This window comes from Apium graveolens, chromosome 6 (assembly GCF_009905375.1).
Source record: "Apium graveolens cultivar Ventura chromosome 6, ASM990537v1, whole genome shotgun sequence".
Lineage (NCBI taxonomy): Eukaryota > Viridiplantae > Streptophyta > Magnoliopsida > Apiales > Apiaceae > Apium > Apium graveolens.
This window is the reverse complement of record NC_133652.1, coordinates 302076924-302083798: the sequence shown is the minus strand read 5'-3', so window position 1 is coordinate 302083798 and position 6875 is coordinate 302076924.

Genomic DNA, 6875 nt, shown 5'->3' with positions numbered 1-6875 from the left:
AGCCTCCCCCGAATAATGATGGTAACGATGGTGATGATGGTGCATCACTTAAAGACCTTGAAGAGCAGGAAAATGTCAATATGAAACAGAGAGCAGTGGATAAAGCTGGGAGTTCAAGAATGGAGACTGAGCCAGTGACTGATGAGGAGGCTCAGAGGAAGAGAAAGGGTTAAACAGTGATGGTTGAACCTGAGGAGCCATTCACGGACTTTGGTGGTCAACATGAAGATGACGTGCCCCTAGTACAGGCTATTAAGAGATCTTTGGTGGAACAAGGTGGAGGTGTTGGGGCGTCTGCGGAAGAGATTCCTGTTGACGAGGAGACCCTGAAAGCTCAACAGTTAGCCTTGGAACAAGCTCAGTTCTATAAAATGAAGATGATGCAGGATAAGGCTGCTTTCCTTGAGAAGGAAGTGGAGCTCAAGGAGAAGTAGTATGATCATGAGCTTGTAAGGCTAGATGATCCTCAAGTAGATTTGGATAAAAGAAAGATTTGACAAAAGTGGGATGATGCATGAAAGATATTGATGGGAACTTGCAGGAAGGGAATTGATAATAAGGAGGCAAATGATTTGTTTTACAACTTGAACCTGCAAAATCCAATGACAGTGGCCTACATCAGTACTTCGAAAAGGATGATCTCTAAGGTCCACGTTGGATATAAGGCAGCGGTTAAGGAGTGGCAGGTTATTTTGTCTTTGGTTGATGGAGCCCCGATGTCTTTCATGTATGTTGATGATTAGTTCATTTCGAGAAGATCTGCGTCGGAATTGTTCTTGCTAGCAACTAAAATTTAATATTCTCAAGCTGAGGAGCTTAGCATTCTGTATAAAGATCAGTTAATGCAGCTAGCAGAGGACAATGGACCAGAATTCTCAGCCAATCCCAACGATGTACGAATGGTGGTTGATGGGAAAATGAAGAGGGTTAGCATGAAGAAAGATGGCTTGATGGCTCTGCCAGTGGAATCCCCAAAAGCAGTTTGCAGGCAGATGATGAGCAAGGGATTCACATATGATATTAAGGAGAAATCTGTGGAGTTCATTGAGAGGGTGATATTCAAGAAATCCAATGAGATATGGAAATGTGATATCATCGCTCCAAGTCCTCTTGACAATGTAAAGATTGAGCCAGAGCTCATGGAGAGAAAATGGAATATTCTAGAGGTTGTGAAAAGCGTAGATGAAGCTCTGACCATTCCTTCTGGACCACTGGAACAAGGAGAGATAAGGGAGCCTGTTGGTGTTCCAGGTCGTGATAGTGTGTACTGGATTCACTCCAATGATGATAATACAGCTGATGCCCTGGCGTTAATTAATGCAGACCAGAGTCCAACTTTATTGCATATGAGTAGGAACTGGGTGCTGCAGACTCAAGATGCTGCATTTCTAGAGAGAGTTTTAACTGTATTCAAATGGGATCATGTGGAGGAAAACTTTATGGATGAAAAGAAGAGGTTACTGAAGTTCTTATCTGAGGTAGTGCAGGAGAAAAGGCGATGGAGTCAGATGCGGCGAGTGTATATAATAGCTTCTGTGTCAAGGGCTACCCTAAGATGATCTACTTTCAGCTTAAATCTTGTAAATCTCACCGGAAGCCTCAGTTGATTATGAAGAATTTTGAGGACATTTCGAAGATCAGAACTACTCAAGAAGTAGACAAACTCCGAAGGCTTTTCAGAAATCCATATCCTGAATGTTAGGTCACACAACACTGTAGAAGAGGGTTGAATACAGTGTAGAATACAATCAAATCAATTTCGAACACAAGTAACAATAAACGGATATATTCGATATAATAAACTCTGTTACAATGGAACTGTTCTCTCTCAGTGATGAACAAATATCACGAGAGCTGCAAGATTACAATGTATGATCTTCTCGATAATGATAACACATATAGTGTAAACCTATGTCTGTGTTTATATAGTACACAGTTACAAGATAACTTCTAATTAATATGGAATATAATTTTGTCTCCTAAAATATATCAATCAGATATCTTATACAAGTCTTCTTATCTTCTAACTCTTTCCATGCATAGCTTCTTTTGTATTAGTCTCGATCTTCTTTCCTGTAAATCAGCTTCCTTCCTTAACTGTTAGTCCTCCCGTACTTAAGTTCTGATATCCATCTTCTGATAATCTAAGTTATGATATCCTTAAGTTCTGAATTCCAGTAAGTACTGATTTCAGTAAGTACTGATATTTCCTGTTTGTTAAGATCTAAAAACTAAACATGAAACATATTAGACATGACATCTCAAATATATCTAACAATCTCCCCCAACTTGTAAATTGTGCAAAAATATACAAGTTAATAGATTTGATGATGTCAAAAACATTTAAGTTCAAATGCAATGAGAGTTTAATAAGACTATTAACTACAACTTACAGTCCTTGTAGCTTTACCAACTTTACTGGATCAATCTGAATCCATAATGATTCTTAACAAAATCTCTTACCAGCTTGTCTTCAGCTTTTCTCAAAACTTCAACTAACTGTGCTTTGACCTACATCAGTTCTTCATCTTTACTATCACCAATTTGATAAATGGCTGTTCTGAGAACTTGAATTGATGTTCTTTCAAGTCCATCACCAAGTCTGATAACTCTAGGATGTGAAGAGTTTTCATTATAACATAAGCATTTTCCTTTCAGAATAACTTCCACCTTAGCAGAGTTCTTCAGCATAGGAATTTCTCTTCCATCACCTTCAGTAATCATTGGTATATACTGAGAAGTCTTGTTAGGTCCCGAATTATCGTAGAAGGGGGGGGGGTTGAATACGATAATCACTAAATTAAAAATTCTTTCGAATCTTTAGCGCATAAAATATTTAGTGCTCGGTTAGTGGTTTCGTGTTCTTGAGCTGAATAGTGTTTGGGAATATAAAACGAGGAACACAAGATATTCGGGGAAATATATATTCATATATAAATCCTCGAGGGTGTTGCTACACTCCGGTAAATAAATTAACCGGCTACAATCTAAGAACAACAAAGTTCCTAGCTACTACAAAGATTTATAAATCAAATCCTATACAATAATCTAGCTTTTGTTTGTAGAAGGATTTAATTACCGGGTAACGATTATAATGCCCCTAAGAATATACAAGAGTTAAATCGGGTATTATAACGTTACTCCGGTGAGAAGTTAAACGGATATTCAAGGTGCCTGAGCTTCTCTATAAATCTCCGCTTCTTGTTTTATCAGCTCTCTTTTTGTTGGAGAAGAAGATAAACAGAACTGATTCAGATATGCTGCAAAGTGTAGTCTTTATACAATAAAATGTGTGGCTGAGATTGAGTGAAGTTTCTGTGGCGATAAATCCTTTCTGTGGCGACCAAGGGGTGCAAGAGGGAGTAAATTGGATGTGTGGCGACAGGTGAGGGGGGAGCCTGTGGCGACAGGTTTTGTTTAAGTACATATTAAGTAAAACAACATGTACAACAGGGTACATGTTTTGATTATCCTTTTAATTTATTTGTTTTTCTTTTTTTTTTATTTTTCCTTTTCTTTTTTTTTTGTTTCCTTTTCCTTTTTCTTTTGTTTTCTTTTTGTTTTGTTTTCTCTTTTTTTTGTTTCTTTTCTTTTTCTATTTTTTTTCTATTTTTTTTTGTTTTTTTTGTTTCTTTTCTTTTCTTCTTTTCTTTTTTTTTGTTTCTTTTCTTTTTAAGTTTAAATTGTAATTAAATTAATTTATAAAATAAACTTAAATATAACTTATATAAATAAACTAATTTAGATTTATAAAATAAACTTATTTAAAGTTTATAAGATAAATCATTTTAAGTTTATTAAATAAATTATATTAAAGTCCATTAAATAAATTATTTAATTTAACAATTAAACTTTGAGCTACGCCAGTCCCCTGAGCTGTTTAGCTGTATATCCCGCGCACCTCTTCTCGTACTTTAACAGATAAACGTTCAATCCAAGTACGTTCCTCAACTTAACAATTCTTCTATAGAAAAATACCCAGATTCCTTTCACGAGCTATTGACGCCTAGTGCAACTGGTCAGGTTCACAGACGACTAACCCCGATTCAGGTCTTCGTATTATAGCCTTGATTATATTGTTAAGTTTGCCTCAACTTTATTGCTTCGAACACTGACTGTCAATAAACAACTGTACTTTCACTGGAATCCTTTCTGGTACTTTAGAAAACATCTTCATTAACCTCTGTCTATACCCTGTCTTCAATTCTTCAGATTCCTATGCTTCGAACACTGTCTATCTTCAATCAATGCCAATACACTGAAATCTTCCGGTAGCACTTGTATACTGAATCTTCAACATTTCTGAAACCTTGAAAGTCTTTAACCTTTGTTCTTCACTGAGGCATGATCATATTAATGAACTTCTTTCAATGACCTGTAGATAGACTTCAGGCTTTCTTCTAATCTTCTCATTCTTTGTATTTGTCTTGTCTTCATTCTTCCTGATTTCTTGTGTAGACGTTGTATTTTTAACCTGTCTTGTTCTAGTGTTGTTATCGTGTTGAGTTATCACGTAACTGTTCATACAGCTACGCAGTCTCACCAACAATCTCCCCTTATTTGATTGTAAATAATGCTACTGGTTTCTGGATCAAATACTGCATTTCCAGATTTCTTCAGTAACTGAAATGGAAGATGCTTGTTCCTCTAGCACTGAACTGATCTTCATGCAGTTTCATCTTCATTTCCTTGGTTCTTCAAATCTCTGCCAGACAATACTTCTCAGTCTTGAAGTAATCATCAGCACCTTCTTTTGTACAACCATATTTTCTGTTGAGAAGCACATATCTCTCTTGCTTCCCCCCTATGAGAATCAACTGCTTAAAGGAGATCACCTTCGTTTACCACCTCTCCCGTACAATAGGACCTGCAGATAAAAACCAATGGTACTCCCCTTTTGGGAAACAGCTTCTTCCCTTATGAAGAATAGTGATGAACCAAACCATTTCTTCTGTTGTTGTGTGATGTACATGTGCTTTACCTTTTTCTTCCTCCGTGCTATTTCTCCCCCTTAGTTGAGGAATTCTCCAAACTATTACTTAAGCTTTTATCTCCCCCTTAGAGAAGGAATATGTGCCGTTATCTGAAGGAGTTCTCATATTTTACTGGGTTGGAAAAGAAATAACAAGTCAGAGTCTGATCAACCATGTCCCTTTAAATGCTGAAAGAATGACTTCACTGTTGATCATCATGTTCACCAATCTTCCCAACTCCTAATACCTCCCAAATGTGAGATCACCAATTGTTACCAATTGTTATGTCCCTACTGGTTAGGTCTCGAAGTATTCTAATCCAATCTGTAAATGTTAGGTTCCTAAGATTTAGGTTCCAATCATAAACAGAATCGAAACTCGAAGTAACAAGAACCACGTTTAGGGATAGGGAATGAGATATGGTGTTTCTCTTTCTTCCTCACTGTGAGTGTGTGATTCTATTTCGTGTACCTCACAAGTGTTTCACTCTTCTTTCCACTCGTGTTTACACTCATTCTCACAAGTGTATCACTCCTCTCATAGCTCCAAAATCCAGCTGTACCTGCAAGGGAAATCACCTTAGCCATCCTTAAGGAGGTCACAGGTGGTGAAATGGGAGTTCGCAAATCCTCATCCTTGTTAGACTCGTCAGATGAATCTGAGTCATAATCTACAAGTTGCTAGTTTCCCTTTTAGGGTTCCAGATTTGAACTCTGGGAAGGTAAACAATGATCAAAAGGATTTAGCATAAAGATCAAAGTGTTAGATATTTTAGTGTAATTGGATTAACTAGTTGACCAATGTGATTGTAATATTTCATCAAACAAGTCGGGAGAGTGCAGAGTGCATGCTTGTTTGAGTTTATTATGATTTTCGGTATTGGCGGGGGTTGGGGTTAATGTGAAAAGACATGTCTTTTAGACACAACCGCATACCTCAAAGGACGTGTCTAAGGACATGTCTTTTGGACATGTATGGATGTGTGTTAGGACATGTCTTTTGGACATGTATGGATGTGTCTTAGGACATGTCTTTTGGATATGTATGGATGTGTCTTAGGAATGTCTTTTGGACATGTATGGACGTGTCTTAGGACATGTCTTTTGGACACCTATATAATACTTGCAACAGATTTGGTCATATAGATATAAAAAAAACACAAAAGGTTGGTTGTTGAATTCACACAAAATTCATCATTCTCTGTTCTTATATTCTGATTTTATCCGGTTGAAAAGTTTGGATAACCACCAAATTGTTTCAATCTGAAATTGTTTGTCAAGACTTCAGAATAATCCAAGTTATCCTCAATTTTTCTACAACAAAGATTGAAATAAATTTGTTTTCTGAAGATGGCGAACAACGAATCTGTAAAAGACATGACTAGCAAGTTTGTAAAACTAGACAAGTTTGAGAGACAGAAAAAGCTTTATTCTGTTAAGTCTGACAGCATATATGTTCCAAAGTACAGAGATCACAATGGTGATATTATTGATATGAAGCCTAATACTGCACAGATCAGAACATATCTTGGTATTAAGAGACTTGAATTCAATCTGGAGTCTGACAAAGCTTATGTCATAAGACTAGATCAGGAGTTGAGAAAAGCAAAGATCAATGATCTCAGAGCTGCAATCTTTCAAACTGGTGAAGATACTGCAGAGCTTAAAGATGTCAAAAGGAGAATGATTGATGAACTAAGATATGCTGAGAAATGTTTGTTGAAGAACTATCTCAGAACAACTCCTGACATCAGAGAGATCAGAAAATGATGAAGCCAAGTCGAAGATCTACAACTGCTTAAATTCTGATATTTATACAGACTGAAGTTGTTATCAGAAGTTGAAATTGGTAAAAGCTTTAAGGACTGTAAATTGTAGTTATCTAGTCTAATTCTCATGCATT